The sequence below is a fragment of the Ixodes scapularis genome, unplaced genomic scaffold (assembly GCF_016920785.2).
Source record: "Ixodes scapularis isolate PalLabHiFi unplaced genomic scaffold, ASM1692078v2 PGA_scaffold0__279_contigs__length_252992795, whole genome shotgun sequence".
NCBI classification, from domain to species: Eukaryota; Metazoa; Arthropoda; class Arachnida; order Ixodida; family Ixodidae; genus Ixodes; species Ixodes scapularis.
Window position 1 is genome coordinate 230,842,009 of NW_024609835.1, and position 24,376 is coordinate 230,866,384.

Below are 24,376 nucleotides of genomic sequence, written 5' to 3' on the forward strand. Positions count from 1 at the left end.
GAAAGTATACCCTGAAATGCACCGACCATGAAATAGAATCTACCAATTTCACGCTTTTACTGTGTAAAAAATACTTCGTGAGCTGTAAATAAAAAGAGACAAAAAAGACTTATTTCACCTTACGACTGGACACAGTCTACGCTAAGAGGAAATGACACCAACGAAGCAGGGTTAATAAAGCAAGCCACTTCGCTTTTTTGTTTATCTATGAGTGATTCAGCGACAAAATAACACGTACAGAAACATGAGAAACATCATGATGGTGCGCTCTTGAGATTGTTTATTGGTCCCATCAGATAGTAGCGTCGCCTGCGCCTGGACTCAAGATAGAACGAGGTATAGCAGAACACTTTAAAATAGTTACATTTAGATGCCCTTAAAATGTAGCGCAGGCAATAAGCATTCGCGCATCTAGATTGACTGTTCAAGAAGTGGTTGATTCAATCCCATGAATTATTCCGAGCAAAGGGAGTGCAAAATATGTATTGATCCGAAAAAAAATTTGCATTATGCATCCGGTTCGTACATGCTCAGGTCTTAGACACTTCATATGTAGAGAAATTAGTTTCCACATTTTATTAAAGTTTTTGAAGTGTGTGACTGTTTAATATTTTTTTTTCTATGAGACACTTAATATTTTACCAGCAAAATATAATCTACACCGCTCATTTGCATAACACAGCTCGCCAACAGCGCCAAATTATCCCCTAGCGGTAGAGAGAACAAGGCCAAATTCTGCCTTAGCGTTTGTGGGGTTCTTTTTGGAGCTCGCTCTACCAATAATCGCCGCCCGCTCGGCATGCGCTCCGCTCGTCACCCAGAGAGTGACATAACACAAGGAGAACACAGCGAATGGGTTTACTGTAACTCTCGGTTACCCGTCGTCCAGAGCTGGCAGTCCAGGCACGCCGACCCTTGTTATCGCCCGTCGATCAGAGCTCATAGTCGAAGTCCGTGTCCAGGCCTCCGGATCGCCCTTCCGACGCCAGCGCTGCATAGGCTGGCTGTCCCCGGGCTTTCACTGTCCGAGTATCGCTGCGGAACCACCCCAAAATCGTCGTGGCCTAGGCCTGATGTCCAGGGCTCGGCGTTTCCACCGGTCCGTCTCCAAACCTCGCTGGTGGACTGCTCCGAGGTTCACTATGGGCCAGGCCAGGCATCACGGCTCCGATGTTCCTGCCCAGCTCCAGCCTCGCTCAGCCCGCACTGTCTCGCGCCAGCTCGTGTCTTCTCTGCCGGCCGCCTGTCACGTGCCCTCTGCCATGTGTTTAACCCTCGGCTCTCACACGCTATGCCCATGCGAAGGAACGCATGGGCATAGCGCTGTCCACGCCGTCACACTTCCGTGCAGAGCCGAAAGTGTGGGCTGCTGCCGGCGTGCCGAGATACGGTATTCGAAGAGGCAGCGCATATGGCTGTAGCCGACAACTGGACTGGTTTAGGTGACGATAGATGGTGGCAGTCATCCCTCCTTATTTAAAGGGGGGAATACACCAAGCTTGCTCACGTGAGTCTCTAACAACTATAGAAATCGTGTCCGACCAAGGCCATTGGTTTGTTTCACGGAGTAATGCGTACTTTCTAGTAAAGTATTCGAATACACAAGTTCCATTTATTGACACAGTATACTTAGTTTCACCACAAGGTAGACTGCGCACGATGCTACGTGCCGATATAGTCAATTAGGCAGCGCAAAAAGGACTACCTCACGACGTTACTCATATTTTCATGTTGGTGTTATTTCAGGCAGAGATCATGATGTCACGAATGACAATTGATCAGGCGATGATAACTGAAGGAACTAAATATTTAATCGGGCGAACGTGCGCCCGAAACAAAGCGGAAACAGACGATAACAGTAGAGCGTCGCAGGCGTCAATGATGGCATAACAGCAGGATCGCACGCTCGTGCGAGACTGACTCCGCTCGCCTTGCGGAGTCCCTTATGTACCCTCGTGGGTTTTTGGATCACTCGGCGTAGAACTTTCGGTGCGTAGAAAATTTGAAACTCCATCAAACGGGAATGTTCTCAAACTTTTAAGAAGGCTAACTTGCAATAATGAATAAAAGAACAGTTTGCTTACTGGAATCTAACCTACTCCTTCATCGCGACAGTCAAGCGCGGTAACAACTCGGCCACGCACGCGCTTGCTGGCCAACGGGCGTGGCAATATCTAACTCAATAAATGCACGAAGACATCGCGTGTACAGTGTCTGCGTATATATTTATCCGTCTTCTAGCCTTTTAGTTATCTGTCGTGGCACCTTCTAGAATAACAAAGCATGTGAACACCCTCCACTAGCGACACTTAACGTAACCACACTGGAAAGCGCCAACTCAGCCGTCGTGCCCAAGAACGATACCGCGCGTTATTCGGTCCACTGACTGTACGCGAGGCCTAGTCCAACGATGACACACCACTCGTGTCTATAACCTTGAACTGTGCACTATACGATCACATCGAAGTCTTGTACACTGCTACACACGCACACAAAATCCGCGAGTAGTCGGAGCCATCACCCGAGCGAGTCAATTGCGACATTTTGTATTGCGTATCGCGGTTTAAGCATTGCCTGTTCCACACTGAGCGTGCGCGGAGCCTCAAACTGCATCTCGGATCGGCGAATGGCGACCTCGCCCATCCGCAGCGTGGAGCACGCAGCTCTAACACTAAATCTAGCGTTTGCTTTTATACGCCGTACTAAAACACTGTCCAATCAAACTGCGCCCAAAATGCATAGTCACGCCGCTACTCGCTTGTTGTCCCTCGGCTACCGCCAGGTCAATTAAACCAGTGGCGTGGAGAAAATAAAAGCAAAAAGAAACACAGGACTCAACAATTTCAAAGTCGCTAATAGTTTAAGAAAAGAAAAACGTGGCTTATTGCGTTTCCCCGTGGCTTACTTCTGGGTTTTTGTTTTTCGGTGTTTTAATCGACCGATTTTGGCACTCGCATTGCCAGCGGTGAGAAATTTCAATGCTTGGAACTCGCAATTCCCTGCGTTTGTTGCGCTGTCAGTGAGTACAGACTGCTTTCGTACGACGGTTGACTCGTTGATGTAGGACGTACGTGGGTTGCGCGACGACACCTAAAGTAGATAGCTCGAGCACTATATTAAGCGAAATATAGCCAAGAAAAAAGTTGAACTATAGGGACTAACCACTTGAATTCTAGATCCTTCGATTCTACAAATTAAGGGATTTGCTGTTTTGTCCAAACTCAGCTACGTCAAAATTAAACATGGCGGCAGCCAGGAAAGAAAACGGTCTATTGGTGGAGCTGGTTGTCACCCTAGTGAAAGGAGAGAGAGGTGTCGGGACAGTGCCTGCTCACCATGGAGAAATTGTGGCGAAAATTCGCTGGAATATGTGGCGAACACCTCCAGTTGTATCGACATGTATGGGGCCAAACAGAGCCAGTTATGTAGCATTCCATACTTGAGCCCAGGTTTACAATTGAGCGCGTCACGCGACCGCGCTTACTCAAAGGCCTCAAACCTACAGTGCTCTAGCCGGGATGCGCTAACCCGGAGTAAAATATTTTTCGCCTTGGCATTGCTTGCTCAGAGACATTTCTTTTTTGCCACCGTTAGTAAGGGGGTCGTGGAAGAGTAGCCCAAATTTCTGAAGTTTTGTCGCTATTTTAACTTAAGCAATGAGCTACTTCGTCATTTGTGAGCTGATTGAAATTCGAGGTGACGGGTTTGCTTTATGAAGGCATTTTTTGTACACCGAGATTGGGCCATACACACAATGGCGAAACAAGCGCACTTCGTTGCATCGCAAATAAGCTCGGCGTCTGTGCTTGGCGGTATAAATACAAAGTATTATAGCCGGGAATACGCAATTCGCGATCCTCCGCGTGCACTCTGACCTGCCGATAGTCACTCTCTCACGGCGTACGTTGTTATGTACGCTTGACCTGAAGAGTGAGATGTAGGTAACTCCCAGAGTATCCGGAGGATCGCGAGAAAACTGCCTTCACCTCAGGTAAAAGTTAGTACCAATTTAGAGTGAGTTCATTTGAACCTTGCAATGCTCCTTCTACATTTCAGAGCCTCACTGGAATTCATCTTGCACAATCTCAAAGGCGTAGTTTGTCTCGTATATTTCGACGACATTGATATCTGTGGCAAGGTATTAGCCGATCATCTCATAATCTTTGAGCTAGTGTTTTCACAGCTGCAAAAGGCGAATTTGAAGCTAACACCGAAGAAAGGTGCACCGTTCATGAGGCAGGTCGACGGACTGAGTTTCCACGAACTCCTCAAAGACTCTGCGGTCTTACCGTGTGGCCGACCGAAAAAATCGCCACTAACGTACAAAGCTTCAATAGGTCGATTTCCTACTACCGAAAATTTGTCCCCAGTTACGTCCACGTAGTGAAGCCCTGACATGAGTATTCTCTGACAGAGTAAAGGGCCAATTTTGGCTAGTCATCGAATGTCAACATGCATTCGAGGCACTCGCCGCAGTAGTCGCATTTCCGCCAACTCTTTCCTACCCAAAAGACACCGTAGCATTTATACATGACACTGACGGTGGTGCCGTGTCAACAGAAGAGGACAATTGCGAGCGAGGCATTACGTATTGCAGCAAAATCTTCGTGGAGCCTGAACGCAATTACTGCACAACCCGGCGCGAACTTTTGACCCTCATCAATCTCACGATTCATTACCATCTCTATATTTTTGGCCCAAAAATTAATTACCCGAGTCGATCACGCACTAAGATCAATGCTTACTTTCAAGCTCCCTGATGAACAGGTCGCCAGATGCTGGTGCGCCTTTCAAAATGCATTATCGACATCCAGCTCATACCACCGCTGACGGACTTTCGCGTCGTCCACGTGATAAATAGACGTGCAAACATTGCGCAGCATTTACAAAGTGCAGCTTTATTATTGTGGGAGATAAGTGGAAAGAAAAATCACTGATACGATGATTGCATGCACAGTACCAAATATGCTTTTATTGGGAAGAGCACTTTCAGTAGAATGGCAGTCTATAGCGGTGTCGGTGCGGTTGGTTCAGATATATCCTTTCGAAGTTTTAACAGTTCAAAAGGACTAAATTGCAATTACCACAATAGCCATTGCAACAGGAACCAATCAGCCATTTGCTTAGCAAGGTACTTATCTGCTTTATGTTAGTACATGTTTGCGTCGTGCTAACAGGCAGGAAAGGGAATGGCCCTACTTTCCCTGGATCCAGTGACCTTAGTTCCACACTGCTGTTGCTTGTGATGAAACGAAGGATTAACGATACGCGCAAAGCGCGAAGCACCCTTTAGGCGACTACCCCTTCGATAATCATAAACACCGCGACACAATTCCCCTTACAAAAGTATAACTTAAGCGATTTTTCACCATGGTGCACGCACTCTGCGGCAAACCGCAACATTGAAAAGCGGGCGACCTAATGCAGCCCGACGCCCCGCCGAGAAAAGCAGAGGCACCGAAAGCGAGAGTGCACAAAACCGTCCATTCCGAACGCCGTAGGCGTACCCTCAGGGCCGACGTGCGCTCGCGGAACCCCGTGGAGTTATTCCGGGGAAATAGAGATTTATCGCGGCCTCTCAAATGCGCTCCAAGAACCAAGGAGACGATACGTCGTGCCCGAGCACCCGAGATTGCCGAATTCTATTTCTCAGGACGCGAGGCGCTGCTGCGCATCGCGTACGCCTATACACCTTACCCCCCGCGACACATTCGCTCACACCGCTGAGCTCTGCCCACATCCCGAAACAACTCTTCCATTCCACCCCGAGGACAAAATCAGCCTGAGGGGGAAGGCGCGGGGGTAGCGGGAGTAAAGTAGAAAGTGTATATTGTGAATCTACAAAGAAAACAACAACGCGGCTAAAAAGGAGGCTGTAGAGAGGGAAAGATACGCCTGGCGGGGGAGGCTCCGAAAAACAGCTTCCACGCAGTCGTTGTTCCAAGGAGATACCTAGGGCGATCCTCCGCATCCTCCGCCGTAGAAGAGTGCCCGTGTATGGGGCGGATACCCTTCTCCCGAAACTACCGCAAGAGGCACGAGAGAAAGGGGAACCGCAGTTTGCCGCGGAAGAGGAAACTTGGGTTGGAAACGACGCCTTGGGAAGATTCTGGGTCGTGTTCCGCAAAGGGGAGCCTCGCGTGCCGCTTCCTTTGCTTTATGAATATATACTTTTTTTTGTTGCTCGGCGAAACGGGTTTGAACGGCTAGAAAGAAAACAAATCGGTTTGCAAAGCCAAAAGGATGAGAAGAAATGAAAAGGATAAGAGAAGCTTGAGAGAGGAATGGGAAGAAGAGGGTAGGTTAGTAGGGGAACGACCCCGTTTCGAAGGCAAAACCCGGCAAACGCGCGCGGCCCAAGTCGCGGGAATTACCTGGGAAGTGAGGAGGGGGTGGATCGTCGATGGTTGGGCGCTAAGCGAGGAATACAAAACGACAACGACGCGGGAATACACTGCAGCGATCGGGGGCGAGAGGAAATAGGAAGCAGGATGGAGAGCGCTGGATGCTGGAGATGGATGACTGGCCCGCCCCAGACTCGCCTTCTTCATCCGTCCTTTCCCGAACAGGGAAGAAAGAAAGGGAGCGAGCTAGAGGGAGTAACAAATGTGAGGGAGAAATGAAAGCGGCAACGGAGCGGAAAGGGGAAAAAATGAACCCCGAAACTACGAGGGGAAGAAAGAATAACGATAAATATAGGGAAAGACGGGGGTGGAAAGGCGAATATGACAAACGAGCGCCAGGTTTCACGGCGACAACCTTAAATTTCCCGCGACTTCAACGTTGCGGGTTGGGTGAAATAAAATAAAATTTAAAAAAAATAAGACAAAAGGGCATACGACGGGGTGAGGCTGGGGAAGGGAAGTCGCGACGTTTGCTATTTCTACTGCTTCAAAACTTTAGCTCTCCATCGTTTAGTTGTTCTTTTTTCTTTAGGATAGTGGTAGATTGTAGAAGGTGCGAGGCGTCAGGGTGGACGACGAAAAGCAATTGCGCGCCGGGGATTGGCATTCTGGGCCTCTGGACGCGACCGCGATCGAAATAGTTCCGTGACCGCTGCTTCCAAAGTGCCCGGGGGATGGCGACTGCGCTGATGACCGAGGCCGGACAACCCCCTCACCTCCTTTTATTTCCTGCTTTCCCTTCCTTCGCGTCTGTCTTGCGCTGTCCCGACGTGAAGGAAGAAATACGACAAGTGCCATATCGCCCTTTTTTTTTCGGGGTATTTGTTCGTGCGATGGATGGTGGTCGTCCTTCGAACTGTACAAGTTTGACCGGGCTGAAACTCGGCCGGCGAATGGACGCTGCGCTCGAGGCGTCTGCTCAAGCGAGAACCACGACTACAATGGTAGTTGCGATGGTCGTTCATTTCGGTTGCTCCGGAAACAATGATGTTGTTTATATGTTCAGCGTCTTGAATCGGTTCTATTCTTGTTTGGTTTGGGTTAGTGTCCACTCCGGTCACTGTGAGTTTAGGAAGTGCAAGATGTCAAGATTATCGTTCATCTTATTACCGCTTCGCGGCCAAGGAGAATACAGTATGAGCTCAGAAGAACTCCAATTAACATCTTATACAATCGTGTGCGCAACAAAGACGAGGACAAAAGCAGAGAAGGGGACACAACAAGGTGCGCCTTGTTGTGTCCCCTTCTCTGCTTTTGTCCTCGTCTTTGTTGCGCACACGATTGTATAAGATGTCAAACCAACTCGCCCAAACAACCACTCTTCTCCAATTAACAAATCGCGCGGCAAGGAGCGTGCAACTAATAGTCGACACCTTGCGTTTCCTGGCTCGCAATGACCAAGATCTTGCATTTCGTTCCGGTTCGCTTCAAATTCAGGGACAAAAAACGGTATCGTTTCTGGTTGCACCAATTTCAAACCGGTTCGCACCAGTTCATTACTTCACTTTTGATTGTGGCCGCCCGTGGACTTCCTTTAGTCATTCCTTTTGCACGCGATCCTCGCAGTAGCCGGAGGTGAAAATGGCGTCCAATGGCGCCATGACATCGGTTTAGCGTTGCAGAAGAAGGGCGTCACTCACAAATTGTTCATCATCAAATGCGACCTTATCTTTGCTTAGGGCAGTGGTACGCGCGGTTAATGGTACAGTGCAGGTCACATATCTTTGAATACAATAAGCAGTATTTTCCTACTTTACTTAGAAATAATTTCGTCATATTTTACGTAATATATTGTTATACATATACGTGAAATCAAAGAAAACCTTTACTGAACCCGAAAAAAAAAGGTCAACCATGCTTGCAATTGAATTCAAATAAAATATCGGCACTCTAAATTAGGGGAGTGTGTACATGATATTCGTTCCGAGGTAATGTCTGGCTCAACTCAAATCATAAAATCAAATTGAATGTCTATAAATGTGGAACGAAAATGAAACCCTTTAGACTTCAATATAAAAAGTCCGTAAGATCAGGAGGCAGTTACAAACTAACCACCTTCTTGATTTACTGAGCTGGGCCAAGACTAGCCTAACCTGTTAATTCGAATTCGCAACTTATTTCAAATGTGATAGCAGTTTGATAGCCGGCCGATGATAGCATATTGGAAGAAATATTTCCAACCGCGTGACGTTGCACATTCTGCACTATTTGATATGTGCCATCAGATTGTAGAATTGCCTGCACCCCTACTTGGAGTTGAAACAGGGTGCAGCCGTTCAAATCAGACGCCTCCTGTATACCGCGCTAGGCTGTAGGCTGTGTTCGTGCACTGCACATTGCATTCGCAGATTATTGTTAGAGACTAATAGACCACGCTTCTTCATATTTTTTATGTACAAAAAGGTAGAGAGTTTATGGTGTAGTAATGAACCACTTTTAGTGCGAGCGTAGTGATCCCCCGACGAGTGTTTTCAGGACCTCACAGGGTACTTGTTTCAAAAACCTTAGCCTAAGGTATTCTAAATGAATTTTTGTTGATTGTTTAACACAAGACAATGTATTTGGACAAATATTCTTATTTTCGTACGGCTATTAGGCACGGCATCAGCGGCGCTTTTTTTATTTTTTTTGCGGGGCAGGGTGCGCCTGCGTTTAGCTGCAACGCGGCTGTAACCTAGGGAGAGCCAAGTTAAGTTTCTGCATTGCAGTCGCGGCGTTGTAGCTTCATGTTCTAAACGTGTATCACCCAGCATATAATGTCGATCTTCACAATAGAAGTTAATGCATGAAGGGTTGTAACTGCTAGCAGCACTATATTGCTTTCACACCTCCGATGAACTACATGAAGTCAAATTCATCAACTGCACATCATGAAGTCCAGCTGGCGTAAGTTGGTTAAACTGTGAGAACTTCATATTGATACAGTGATTATCAGTACTTTATTCACAGACGCCAATAATCATACGTTAATCCAAATTAGGGAAAATGAGTGAATCATACTAATCGATAAGAAAGGAGATACGCCTCAATTTTTTTTCTTACCTTTTACGTCACTAAATGTATTTCAATCCCTTGGCGGTCAGAATGCAGATGGAGCTTTGCCAGTGCCTGTTGTGAAGCGATACTCTGTAAAATTGACTGAAAAGATTTATGGTTAGACCGTTCAATATAATCTTGATAATTGTCATATAATTAGATATAAACCTTTCTTATGATGCAGAATATCAGCACTAGCGAAGTCGCCGAAGGGATGCCATCTTCCATCTCGTAACTTTCTTTGCACCGCTATGAATATCATGGGCTCTTCCTACCATACGAAATGACGTCAGTTTTTTACCTTTTAGTTTTTGATGATGCTAATTATGTTACTTATCAAAGCTCAATGCTGGGCTAGTTGGTATTTGTCTTGGATTGCCAAAGGCATGGTAGCGCTTTTTTGGACAAGGAAAAAAGAAAGAAAGACAAGACAGACACGAGCGCTTGTGTCTGTCTTGTCTTTCTTTTTGTCCTCGTCCAAAAAAGCGCTACCATGCCGTTGGCAACCCGACTAATTATGTTGTTGATGATGTTAATGTTGACAGTGATCTTGTTGATGGTGACAATTTGATGTTGGCGACGTAGAGTGTCTGTTGTGGATACTGCCGACCGCGTTTATCGAACCTGGGTCCGATGCGTGCTTTAAAGAGGCGTTACCACAGAGCTACGCCGTAGCCTTAACAGCCGCTTTTTAAGGAGGGTTTTTCTAGGACCCGGTTGGCGAAGTGATCACGCTCTCTAGAAACAAAATGGGCGATAATAAAATTCCGGCACGAGACAAAATCTCGTTGCGGTAGATACGCTTTCACGCCCTTCAGAAAAAAAAAAGCGTGTTCATTACAAATTGTGCAGACCTATCTTTTGGAAGAACTCGTTTGTTTACGCAGCCCCCGGTGGGTGATCGTGACGCCGATGCGCAAGGCTTTTGCCATGACGTGCCGCGGCTACAGCTGTGACTGCACTGTGGCTTAACACAGCAGAGGTGAGGTAAGCTAGGTGATTTCGTATGATGACATGGTGAACAGTACAGCGCACAAGAAGACATGGACAGGGAAGCGAAGCATGCACAAAACACAGGCGCTGGCTCGTAAGTAATTTGATACGCCAAATGCAGAAGATAATTAACCGACTGAAATCCACGCTGTGTCACATTCTTCTTATTTTTCGTATTTAAAAGTAAGAATACTGTGACACAGCGTGGAATTCGGTAAGTTCGCTCCTTCCTTTTTTTTTTCTATAAATTCAGTTGCGACTCAACGCTTGTGTGTCGTGATTGTTCCTTTTCTTTGCCCACCTCTTTTTGTGCGCTTTACTGTTCACCAAGAATTAACGCCGGGCTGCTCAATTCTTTACAAGGTTTAACAGGGGGAGTGGTGAAGCACTGTCCCGGTGCATCTCCACTACACTTGTTTAACCTTCAAGTTAGGACGTTATATTTCGAGGTGATATTAGTATAAGCTAACTGTGTATTTAAATATCTCGTTCAAAAGTGTTCAACCAAATGCATTAACTTGGAAAAGCTATTTAATTTAAATAATTTGAATGATAGGCGCGTAAATGCATCGTTCCAAATGCTGTTGTTGATTTGTCCTTTTTTATTGTTTTCCCGTGTCGCCAGTTACGACAGATGTACTTCATCAGCTCACCTCTTCTTTTACATGTTTTTCGTTGATTCACATGCTTGCTGATTTTTAACAACTAAACATCTAAAATATGAATATTAAAAATCAGGCATTTCATGTACGTAACTCTCCTCATATATCTCTAATAAAGTTTTCGGTTAGAAGTTGCTGGCCTTAAAGCTTAGTGGCAGATCGGCAGACACAAACATGTTGTGTGTTTTATATCGCCAGTATGTGTATTAATTGGAAGATACTGTTTTAGCTCTCGATACTTCTCTCTAGAGTAGTTTTTAAGTAATAGGTTTCCACGTACTTTCTTGAATTATGTACCTGAATCGGTGTCAATATCGCCGGCGTAGGTATTGCCGAAGCCTCGCTGTCTGTCTTAATTTTTCTTCATTTTTAATTTTGCACTTCGCCTATGCCGATATTTTGGTGGTTCAATGTGTTGGCCGCTTCAAATTTTGCAAGGTCGAAATACGCTTACATCACCCACAATGCTTCCATTTTCATATTACTATAAATCATTTTGCATAAATTACTTTAATTGATGCGGGCTGCATCGAATATGCATTACTAAACACTAACGCTGTAGCTTTTTTTTGTAAACCAATGCGTTGTAATTTATAAAGAAGATGGATTAGAGAGAGTGATTTTATAACATCTTAACGCGAGCACACACTCGTCAAAGTATTGACTGCGAACTGGTAGCTGCATTCATTACCTCACTTCGGCCGCATATTTCGTCAGAAGCATTGCCTATACTAAACTAGTTTATAACAGTTCACACATAGTGTTTAAGGAACACACTAGCCTTTTGGTCACAAACAACGGCAATTCTTTTAAAAACTATATTATAGTACGCTTTCAATGAATGCCTTGTCATTCCGGAAAAGCCGTGAGCAGGCATGTTGGAAAAAAGCTTTCGCGATTTCCCTATTATTTAGGATTTGGTCAGACAGTTAATGGTGTCGTTTTAAGTACCGGTAAAGGCATGACGAATGGCTTCGTCGATGACAGAAATCAATAAATTCACTCAAAGATGTACTTTGGGCTGCATAAGCTTATGTTTACTTTTTTTCTCGCCTCCAGACCACCCCCGTGTGCATCAGCCAATGCTATTTTGGTCGCCGACGGGAAAATCGGTCAAGTGGCGAGCGACACATTTTGAATGAAAATGAAGACCGATATAAATCAAATTTCCCCTTTATGTCGCCAACTACTGTGATAGGAGTAGCCGATAACAAAACAGAAGCGAACATACAATTTATAAAACACTGCCTCTGCCATAAAAACGCACAGGGAGAACCTTCTTCAGCTCCGATTCGGGCGAAATTTGAAGCCGGAATAGCGCCATTAAAAAAAAAGGACATTTTTAAACAATAAGAATTTAACAAGTTTAGTATTTTATATTTAACAACATAAACGTCATCAAACTTATGCTAGCATATATATTTTTAGTCTTGTTCACGCTAAATGAAAGCACAATACCCGTAATGTCAACAACGTTTTAGAAGTTGCTCGTAAAACATAATTTTGTACACGAGAAAAATATATAAATGACTATGTATTTCTCCACACATGTTGGCACATACTGCTTTTTCCAACTGTTTTGCACTTGATATTTGCGGCAAGGGATAGATCTTTTTATTATAATGCCACATCAATGTATATTATCGGGAGGATGATGTGGATTGTTCATTAACAAAGACTTTACTGGCCTAGCCTCGAAGCAGCGCTGCTCCGCTTGCAGGAGCAGGAGCCAGGCATCGCCCGTGCATGCGATGAGAGGTTATGGACGATAAAAGATAATGTCAATGCGCACAGGGATGAACGTGGCTATTACAATAAGTTATGCATTACAAAAATCGTTCGTGAGCCAAAATCTGAAGGCTTCGCAGGAGCACGGACAAGCTGCAGGCTCGTTTCCGTTCCTAGGAAGCACAAACAACGTTGCTTAATTTTCATGCCAATTCAAATAATGATAATTAAAATATTTTACTCGATAGTCCTAACCATTAAACTCATTAAAACTTCGCTCCTGTTGGCTGTAAAGAAAAAGGTGAGTGATTATTAATTTGCTGCTAAAATAAACGAAACAAAAATGAATTGCAAAAAAAGCTCGAGTCTTCTTTTTGTGTCTGATCTTGGTAGTCACGCTCATGTTTCGTACTTACCAAGAGAGCACACATTGCCGTTGTAATGAATATTCACGAGGGAAACGTATCCGCTCACATTAACACTATGAGCAGCCAAGTAGTTGTACAACGCTATCCAACTCGCACTGAAAGCATAGCTCATTTCCCCGCAAAATCTTCGCGAGGGGAGCTTTGAGCGAAAGCTTTAAAGCTTCGCAAAGGAATTCGATAGGCGTCCAGCTCAGGCGGCTGTGATCCCTGGTCGATTCTCGCTATTGATTTTGACGCAGCACTAGAAACACAGACTGCCTTCCCCTTTTACTTTTATTTTATTTGCCTTTACGTTATCGCGCTTCCGCAAACAACAATACGGCCCTAAAAGCCGTTGGACCCGATCCAGAACAACAAAGCGCGCAATCACGAAAGACGCAAGCTTTGCTAAGGACGCCCTAAACGGGTGCCAAATAAAGCGGCGTCTTATCCTCTGGCGACGATAAAATGACGCCTGATGTTTTTGTTTTGTTTTGTGTTTTGATCTTTTTTATTTTAACGCATTGTTTTCTTTTTGTTTGCTCTTGCGATTACTTTCAAATCGCCGCATTTGGCAGCGTTCCTGAATCCTGGGTAAAAAGAGCATCCGAGACAGTGCCTACAAACAGGGACCTAAGATACATATAATAATGAAACAAAATGAACACTTCAGCAAGTTCGAAGGTACACGGAAATCAAAAAGGTCTGGTCTTGTTTTTCAGTCAATGATCTACGCACTTTTCTTTTTCTTTTTTTTTTAACGTTGAGTAAACAGGACTGAGCTAACACAGATAAGAAAGCAGAAAAAAAATGTTATTCCGGTTGCACTCCGAAATCCGGTTGTGACAAAATGCTAGAAAAATGTGTGAAATATATACAACGCATGCCGAAATTGTTTTGTACACTGATATTGAGCTTTCAATAGAGGTGGTTTGTTTTAGAAAAACAAAAATATTATATTGACCTACCTGCTGCATTCTTGAAATTCGTAAAATAAAAGAAAATACAATTATGGCTTTCTAACTATTGTACATGAGACTTTGAGCGTTTTCTGAACTCTGGCGTAAACAACAGGACGTTTTTATACTGAAAAATACCTCGAGGGGCATTTATCACTACAAGTACGTATATTCATATAATCAAAGGTTATGTATATATATATATATATATATATATATATATATATATAGAGAGAGAGAGAGAGAGAGAGAGAGGGGGGGAGAGAAAGAGAATATATACTCTTATGTATAAATATATATATAGTATTAAAGATAGACACATTTTTAGACTATTTAGTTATATATGTATATATATATAAAGAACATTTACGGACATAATTTCAGGCAGCAAAATAACGTACACTAGCATCAGAATTGATTGGGGGGCTAGTTCGTTGAACATCTAGACGGTGGTTTTAAAAGCGCTAAGGACTAAAAAGAGAAGGGGGGACAGGACAGACCGCTTACTTACAACTGTCGAATTTAATAGAGCATCTAGAGAACAACAAGGTAGAAGTGAAAAAGAAGGAAAGAAAAATAAAATTAAATTAAAGTCACTGCTGCTACAAAGAACATATCAGGTTTTAGTAATCAAAACAAAAATATTTTAACTTCATGTAAAGGCAAAGTACTTGTCACGTAAAAAAAGAAAACTGTTTGTACAACAAAAAGAAAAAAAAATATCATAGAAGACAAAAAGAAGAAAAAAACATTACGCAGAGCGACTGGCTAAAAAGTCTTCATGTAAAACACCGCAAGAACTGAAGTTCTTTTGTGTTTCAAGTCTTTATGGGAAACACCGAAGGAACTGAAGTTCTTTCTGTGTTAGAGTCACTGCTGGCGCGCTTATACACTTGTCGTCACTGGTGTGGATGACTTGAGCCTCGTAGAGCTCTTTGATGTTTTTGTCACGGAACTTCTTAGAACTTTGGTGTTGTTGAATGTTGGTGAGCATTTGCAGTCTCTGACATGCACCGCAAGATGTCCCGATGGTGCTGAGTTCAAAGTTTGGGCATGTTCTCTTAATATCGCATTAATACATCGCCCCGACTGACCTACATACACTTTGCCGCAAGTAAATGGTATTTGATATACCACTCCACTTTGACAATCTATATATACTTGAGTCGATGTTTTACACTGCACTCTTGCTGTTCATGCTGCGGGGAATTGATCTTAGGGCAGAGCCTTTTTAGGTCGTCCGGAGCTGAAAGCACGACTTGGACTTGAAACGTCGCGGCTGTTCTCTTCAAGTTGTGGTACAAGTGGTGTATATATGGCAGAACAGTCGGTCGGTGTTTCTTGTGTTTTTCAGTGTCGAGTTTTTTATTTGAGGTCATCAGGGTTTCGGCGACTTCATATATTATCAAACTCGGATATCCCGACGCTTTCAGTCTTTGTACTTGTGCATTGAAGCTTTCCCCCGTTGAATGTACGCAAGAATTTTTAAGAGCTGTATTCAGGCAATTTTTTGCAATTCCTCTTTTAATAATTTCGAAACGAGCCGAATCATACTGTAAAAGACCTTTCTTCGATCTAGGGGAATACATCCAGCAAGCGTGGTTGTCAGAGAACACCAGTCTTAGATCTAAAAATTGGAGTATGGAGTTCACTGGTGACTCTTGGCTGAACTTGAGACCCTGGCCATTTTCTAAAAAGTTAGATCGGATGATGTTGAATATGTGCGTCTCATTTTCACTTGGGCGATGTTGAAGGAGAACGAGGTAATCCTCAACATGTCTAAATATATGAGATACATGGCTGTTGGAAAGTGTACCGGCTATTGCCCGATCACACTGGGCCACATAAATATCACATAATATAGGTGCCACACAGGAACATATACAGATACCTTTCTTTTGTAGGAAAGAATTACCTTCAAAAGTGACGACTGTAGCAGAAAGGTACAACTTTAAATGTTCTGGACTCTACAGGAATGCCGCACTTGTTTTGAAAGGAAATAGTTCCATTGGCTTCAATACAGCCACTTACTGCTGCAAATAATTTTGTGTGGTACTGAGTAAAATAGATCCTCCACATCAAGTGAGTACCCAAAGCGCACTGTCATTGCATTTAGTTGCAGGTACTTAATAAGTTCCTCTGAGTTTGCTAATAGGAATGGGTCATTCAGCTGGAGATGCGACAAGTGGCTTAAGAGAAACCGTGAGATTAAACCCTGCCAAGACCCTTTCTCAGTGACCACAACTCGAAAAGGACATTCGTCCTTGTGTGTTTTTGCTGTGAAAAGCATATCCAAATGGTCCTTTTTTGTAGCAGTAATCGTCTTCCTCAATTGTTCTAACTCAAGTCTGTGACACATTTGAAGTGCCTTTGCCTTCACACTTTTGGTTTTGAAATCATGCAACTGGTTAAAGTTTTTTTTTCTATGGCCCACCCTGCTTTTTCGTGGTAGAGTGACCTAGGAATAACAACAAAACCTCCTTCTTTTTCTTGCCTTCTTTTTCACTTCTACCTTGTTGTTCTCTAGATGCTCTATTAAATTTGACAGTTGTAAGTAAGCGCTCTGTCCTGTCCCCTTCTTCTCTTCTCAGTCCTTTGCGCTTTTAAAACCACCGACTTAACGTACACTACCTTCCAAAAGATTTCTTTTCTTTATTTTTTTACACACGAGGGTAATGTATAACCCTCAAATTATTACCATAAACAAAAAGAGCTGCGATCATGATCGTTGGTCGAGAAGTTATCTCATCTCGACATTTTTATGTGACAAGGCGAACACTTTTCCCGGCGAACTGTGAGATGGCGGATACTGTTGGAGTGGAAGCCCTCATTTTGGCCTTTGGGAAGGCTTTTGACCTCTGACGTCTCGTATTCTGCGACGCGGTCTTTCGTAAGGTGTAGCGGTATCAGTGTTTTATTAGAGCGGCAGCTATATTGCGCCAATTAACTTCAGGTTTCGCGTAAGAGCGAAATGTGTGCGTCGGCCAGTCCTTTACCGTTAAACAGAATTGAAAAGAAGACGGCCAAACGGTGCCAGGGATATTACCCCAGTCACCGGCGTGAATGCCGAGTGCGCTGCGGACTGAGCTACGGGCCAAGCACGCTGTAAAGGGAGGAGCAGGGGCAGGTGGTGAGAGAGAACGCCCGGAGCAGAGCGAGGTGGAAACGATGAGGAAGAGTGGAGCAGAAACGGGGTAGTTTAGGGATAACGCGTTCAATGTGGAGTCGAAACTGCAGGAAAGCGCAGTTCCCCCCTTTCCGTGACCCCAAAAATACAAGGCAAATGCCTTTTATTCAAGTAATGCTGAAGTGAAGCGCGTGCAGCGTCACAAAGAGGGAATGGTTTGACATGATCAGTTTCGATACAAACCCCTGCCCTATGCACCATCTGGACTAAGTGCACCACCCGCCGTACAAACCTACCGCATTGACATGCGTTTCTTATTGTATGCTATCGCAACAGTAAATACGGTGGGTGTCTGCGCCTCCCCTTGTTGGTGTCCATGTTCTTACTTTCGAGAGCTACGGATAAGGCGAGAAGCAAGCATTCGAACCTGCTGGAGCGGTTAACTTGATCTGCCGCAAAATGGCGATTCCGCGGTCGGCTGTCTCGCCTGATTCCCTTGGTCAAATTTAGACCCTCACAGTTCACACGGAGAAAACACCACTCCACTCTATGGCAATCTTGCTCCTAAAATTAAAATTAATAAACGCAGCGCATACATAGTATAACGTCCTATTAATATAAACTTTTGTCCTTTTTTCGTTTATTCAGTGTTGTGAATTTCAAAAGACTGAACCTATGCAGTGCATTCTACAAAGCGAAAAACTCTAATTAATTAGTTTGTCGAATCAAGCGTCATAACACGTTATTTGCGTGTCCTCGGCTGACCCATTTCAGACGTTATCCATTTGGACTACAAATGAAGGATTTTTTTTTCTACAATGATGGCCTTTTCAAGAGGTTGACTTCATCTAATGGGTACCTGTAGCCAACGGTCACCCGAATCATACGGCTGCTACTATCCTAAATACCATATTGTCACGCCTTTACGTACAGCATAAAAAAAAGTCGGGCTCCATGGAACAACAACAACTTTAACCTTTCCACTTCAATGTCGAGCCCCAGCGGAGTCAATGAGAAGAATGTACCAACAAACAAAGGTCACAGTCACGCGATGGCACGAGCCCCAGGCACTCGTGCCATCCACCTGTGCGTCCGGCGTGTGGCACTGCCCTCTCCGTTCGATGAAGCATCGTCCCGCTGCTTAATCAAAATTAAATGTGGAGTGAGAAGTGACAATTCTCTGGGGTGGTATAGCTTTAGCCGGACCACGTGGACGACCTCTGAACGTGCGGAGCGTTGGAAGGAACGATGTCCCCCAACCGGGATGACTTCGTATGTGAGTTCACTCAAGCGAAGAAGAAACTTGTATGGGCCTAAATACTTTCGCAGTTTTTCACTGAGCCCTTGACGTCGGTTAGGAGTCTAAACCCGTACTTCATCCCCCCGTCAAAATCGGACGTCCCGGCGGCGCAGGTTGTAGCGGCGGGCGTCGACGAGCTGCCGTCGACGGATTCGTACTCTTTCCAGTTGACACGCTTCTTCTGCACGTTGCCTGAAGATATCTGAGTCGGCATCTATCAAGTTCGGGAAGTGAGGCAACATGGCCTCCAGCGTAGTGTTGCCTCGCGTCCTTAAACTAGTCGAAATGGCGTGAAACCCGTTGTCTCTTGTGGGGCCGTATTGTACACGAACGTGATGTAGAAAATAATCTCATCCCATGTCATGTGTTGGGCGTCCACGTACATGCACAGCATATCGGTGATTGTCTTTTTGAGGGGCTCTGTGAGGCCGTTAGTTTGCGGGTGACATGCTGTAGTTTTTCTGTGAGTCGTCCGACTTAGCCTCATAATGGATTGCGTAAGCTGAGCTGTGAATGCAGTACCACGATCTGTTATAACCACTTTTGGAATACCATGACGCCAGACGACGGTGTCGCGAAGACCTTTGCCACCTCCAATGAGGTTTATTGGGGGAGTGCCTTGTCTGGGCGTACCGCGTGAGGCAATCCGTCGCAACGAAGGTCCACTTGTTTACCAAGGACGAGGTTGGAAAAGGGCCTAACAAGTCCATTCCGATTTGTTCAAATGGGGCTGACCGCGGCTCAATCATTTGATGAAGGCCGGCGGGCGTCCCAGGCGGCATGCCTCGCAGGCGGCATCGTAAGCCGCTGGCACACGCGGCATGTCCTTACGTAATGGTGTACAGCCACGTACATTCGGGGCCAGTAGTACTTCCTACGGGCTTTGGCGAGTGTGCGGGCAAAAATAAGGTGCCCCGACATTGTCTCGTTGTGGCTGGCATAAAGAATTTGGTACCGAAGGGCAGTCGGAATGACAAGAAAGTATGAGGCCGCGATTGGTTGGAATTTTTTTTTTTTTTGGAGAACATCGTCTTTTAAGCAGAATACCTTGACTTCAGAAAAAAATGCGGTTAGTACAGGCGTATCACGGCCTTCCAGGTGCTCACTAAAAGCACGAAGTTCGGGGACTGATAGTTGCTGTTGGGCCATGATCGGAATGTCGATTGCTCCAAGAAAAGTGCCGTCCATTTTATCGGTTTGCGGAGCAGGGTCAACAGGAGCACGGGAGAGACGGTCCACGTCGTTGTGTTTTCGCCCCGACTTGTGCACGACGGTGATTTCAAATTCCTCAAGTCTCAGGCTCCAGCGCGCGAGACGCCCGGAAGGATCTTTGATGGTGGCCAACCAACATAGAGAATGGTGGTCGGTGACTACTTTGAAAGGTGTCCCATAAAGGTAGGGGGGTAACATGATGGTGGCCCAAATGATGGCGAGACACTCTTTTACCGTGGTTGAATAGTTAGTCTCTGCTTTGGACAGTGAGTGGCAGGCATACGCAATCACTCGTTCGACTCCATCTTGCCACGAGACTAAAACGGTTCCGAGGCCAACGTTGCTAGCATCAGTGTGGATCTCAATCTCTGCGAGCTCTTCGAAGTGTCCGAGAACTGGTGCCGACTGCAGGCGACCTCGAAGCTCTTCAAAAGCTCGCTGCTGCTCTTCCGTCCACGTAAAGGAAACATCGTCACGCGCGAGTCGAGTGAGTGGTTCGGCGATGTGGGAAAATTGCTCCGCAAACCATCCATAATAGTCGCACCGTCCCAGAAACTGTCGTAGAGTCTTCTCATCCCTGGGAGGAGGGAATAATGCGACGGCAGAAGTTTTCTCAGGGCCTCAACTGATTCCCTTGATCGAATTTAGACCCCCACAATTCACACGGAGACAACACCACTACAATCTATCGCAATCTCGTTCCGAGAATAAAAATTTCTAAACGCAGTTTATGTACAGAATACCGTCTTATTAATTTAAACTTTTGTAATTTTTTGATTATTTAGGGTTTTGAATTTCAAAATGCTTAGCCCCAGCTGTTCATTCTACAAAGCGAAATGCTCTAATGAATTAGCTTGTCGAACCAAGCGTCATAATACGTTATTTGCGTGTGCTCGGCCGACCCATTTTGAGGCGTCATCCATTTGGACTAATGAAGGATTTGCCTTCGTACACTGGTGGCCTTTTCAGAAGGGTGCCTACATCTAACGGGTACCTGCATCGAAGAGGCACCCGTATCATACTGCTATTACTATCCCAACTACCATACGACCTGAACTGATCGACCAGTTTGCAACCCATTTAAATTCCTAACGTGTTTCTTTTTCTTAAAGTATGGTTTGTCTTGTGGTTTCTCATTTTTCAGGCGATATATTCTTTTTTCTCTACTAATATTGCGAACTTGATGAACACCCCTCGGCTTTACCTTTCTCGACAGAACACACTAAACAGCGTAATAACATGATGTGCACCTGGAAGTGGAGAACCGGTTATAATTCTTTAATTAACTATCCTGTACCTTGAAAGTATTGACTGCAACAGTGTCGCTGAAACTGATTGGTGTCTACTGGTGCTCTCTCATTTTTCTTTGAGGTGTGTCTCCAAGAAAATTTAATGTTAGTCGTTCTTGATGATCCGCAAATTTTCATAGTGTGTCAACGTGTTGGAACCTTTAATATGTGAACGTCGAACTATTTATAATTACGTTAGGTTAGGTATGTTTTTTCACGCAACCATCGACACAAACATGCGTTTTTGCAAAAACAATAGTTACCGTGTTTGTTTCTATAATAAATGACTACTTTAATTTATAACAATATTGGAGGTTTGCGAATAGTTACATTTAAAATTGAAACGAATTTGAAACGAATGATGCCGAAAAGTGGGCAAAAACTAGAATGTATAATTAAATACAAACACCATGAAAATAATATTAGTATTCACGATACTATGCTCGGTTTTAAATTGCTTTTGAGCCCTTCTTCTCCATTAAACTTATGACTTCAACGTCAGCGCTTGTCCAATGTATTCCTATTATATTGTCTTCGCCGATTGCGCGCCGTGTTCTCTCTTTGGAACTTCACTTGTCACCGAGAATTTTCCAGCAAGTTGTCAAAGCTAACATAAAGTGCGCAGCGTTCCAACGCGTCCTCTTTACACGAGAGCACGTTCAAATAAGATGCAAGGTGAAGCAACGTGCACACACAGCCGCGATAAGCTGTAGCTCCGTCTAAGCTGTGTTCGCCTTTATTTATCTTTTAATGCTCTCAGGTTTTGGAGTTTTTACAAAGGGGGGGGGGGGGGGCAAGAAATAAAAGCGTATTATAGGACATTAACAAATCTAGTAAAATAAAGTAAAATATGAGTGGAGATGTTTTAAAAAAATTGATTGGAAATGCCGTTAATTTGGTTCATGTTTTGTGTATAGAGTTGAATGTGGGCATTGGCGTGATAGAGATTAATTCCGAGTTTGAGTCAATGGTCAATGCGAAGGGGGATATATAAAGGAAGAATTAGCTAATCCTTCAGAGCAGCGTTGAAGTAAATACAATTGAAAAAAAAAACAAAAAAAAAAAACCTAAACGAGATAGTTTCCGAAGCAACAAAGAAAGATGATTAGATATGTTAGCTCTCACGAACGAGAGACTTGATGTATAATTATATTTGTAAACATCACACGAGCACCACATTATCGCATACCTTCAAGGTTATACACGACCGTGGAGTTACCGGGATCCCAAATTGACGCAGTGTATTCCAATTTGAAGCCTCTTCAGTAAATTATGTTTTTAAGACACTGTGTCATAACCTTACTTTTACTGAAGGTGTTTGATATTTTAATACGTTCAGAATTCGAATATTAAACCGAAATTGAAAATTTAGACTTGATCCAACTCAAAACTTTTAATAAATTAAAAAAAAAAAGTGAAAGCCGTTTACAACTCCCTGTAACGCCGAATTGGAGCGCAGCTCTTGAGGAGGAGGAGAGAAGGGAACTGAGGGGAGGGTAGACCCCTCTTCCTCCTTCTCCTCCTCCTCCCCTCATTCTCTAATATGCTCCGGGGGGGGGTCACGTGACCTCGGGGGGGAGGGGGGTCACGTGACCTCGGGGGGAGGGGGGTCACGTGACTTCGGGGAGAGGGCTACTTGATCTCGTGGGGTCACGTGACCTCGGGGGGTCACGAGACCTTGGGGGTCACGTGACCTTGGGAGGTATCACGTGACCTGGGAGGTCACGTGACCGGGGGGGTCACGTGACCTTGAGAGGGATGACGTGACCTCGGGGTGACCTTGAGAGGGTCACGTGACCTTGGAGGGTCACGTGTCCTGGGGGTCACGTGACCTTGGGATGACCTTGGTTACGCCGACGGCGACGGCGACGCCGACGCCGCTCAAGCCGGAAACGGGCGCCTAAGAGCTGCGCTCTAAAAAATATTTAGACCTAATTTTTATGTAATCATTAAAATTCTGGAAGGAATGGAATTTTATGCTTCTTACGTTCATCTCGTAGAATCCCGGACAAAAGCTCACCACACAAAAGCTCACCGGACAAAAGCTCACCCATTCTTTCACAGACCCGGACAAAAGCTCACCAGGAGAAAATTTTATGTTGGTCTTAACACGAGTGCGGACAACTTAGGTGCATGGGTGCGACATTAAAATGCAACGATAAATTAAATGTGACAGGCGCACTGTTTTTTGAATAAAGCAGAAACAAGTTTATTCGCTGCAAATAATACCTTGAACCCCAAAAAAACCCATGCATTAGTAATGAAGAGATAGTGTGCCTAACCTTTATGTGCGCGTTTACGCGACATAAGTACAATGTCAAAGCGAGGTCACCAAAGGGTGACTTCGCTTCTTTGGGCACTCTTCGGGTTAAAAACTTCTGTTTACAAAATTTCCTGGGCGTGGCACAAGGGTGCTTCGTCATACCTTGAGTCAAGCAAGCTTTACCTTATCAGCTCCACTAAGTTTCAGTGACCTAAATTTTGGACCCAAATCGTCGCTTCTCTGCCTGTTATGGTTTATCTGTCGACACCTTTCCATAGGGTGGGATACCAGTTCCCCTAAAAATGATGCAATGGCCATCGCGTCCGCACTTTATCCCAGCCCGTGTTTCGCCCGGGTAGCAAAAAAAAATGAGGTGAGCTTTGTCCAGGTCTGTGAAAAAACGAGTGAGCTATTGTCCGGTGAGCTTTTGTGGGTTTCCCATCTCGTATTACTGCCTTATCTCAAATAACCTTTTAAGTTCCTCTCACTATTGTTTTCTTGTACCTAATAAATGATCGTCTTCTTTTATTTCTCAAACAAGGAACAGCTGACATCATCCCTGGCTTCTTTTCTGTTTCAACCTTTGTAGGATCTATGCTTGGAATATATTTTTTATTGGTTGAAGGTTTTTTTTATATTTTTTATAAGCCGTGGACGTTATAATCTTTGGCTAGAGACTAAAAAAGCGATAGATGGTCATGAAGCGCCTTAGAGATGTTACTGTAATCACCTTTCTCGAAAAGAAAGACTCTCCTTGGCGCTTTTTTATTTTTCTCGGTTAGGTTTATGTTTCATACCTGCAACGACAACGTGGTGGTCACTGCTGCCTGGGATAATTACGGCAGATTTAACAACGCTATGATTGTTACACAAAAAGAGGTAAAAGATATTATCATTTCGAGTTTGTTTTTTTATATATTGCAGCAGCCTCGAAGGTGTCCACTGTACTTCTCATTTTCAAGTTAGCACGGCTTCCAACCTCACATTCACGAGTTT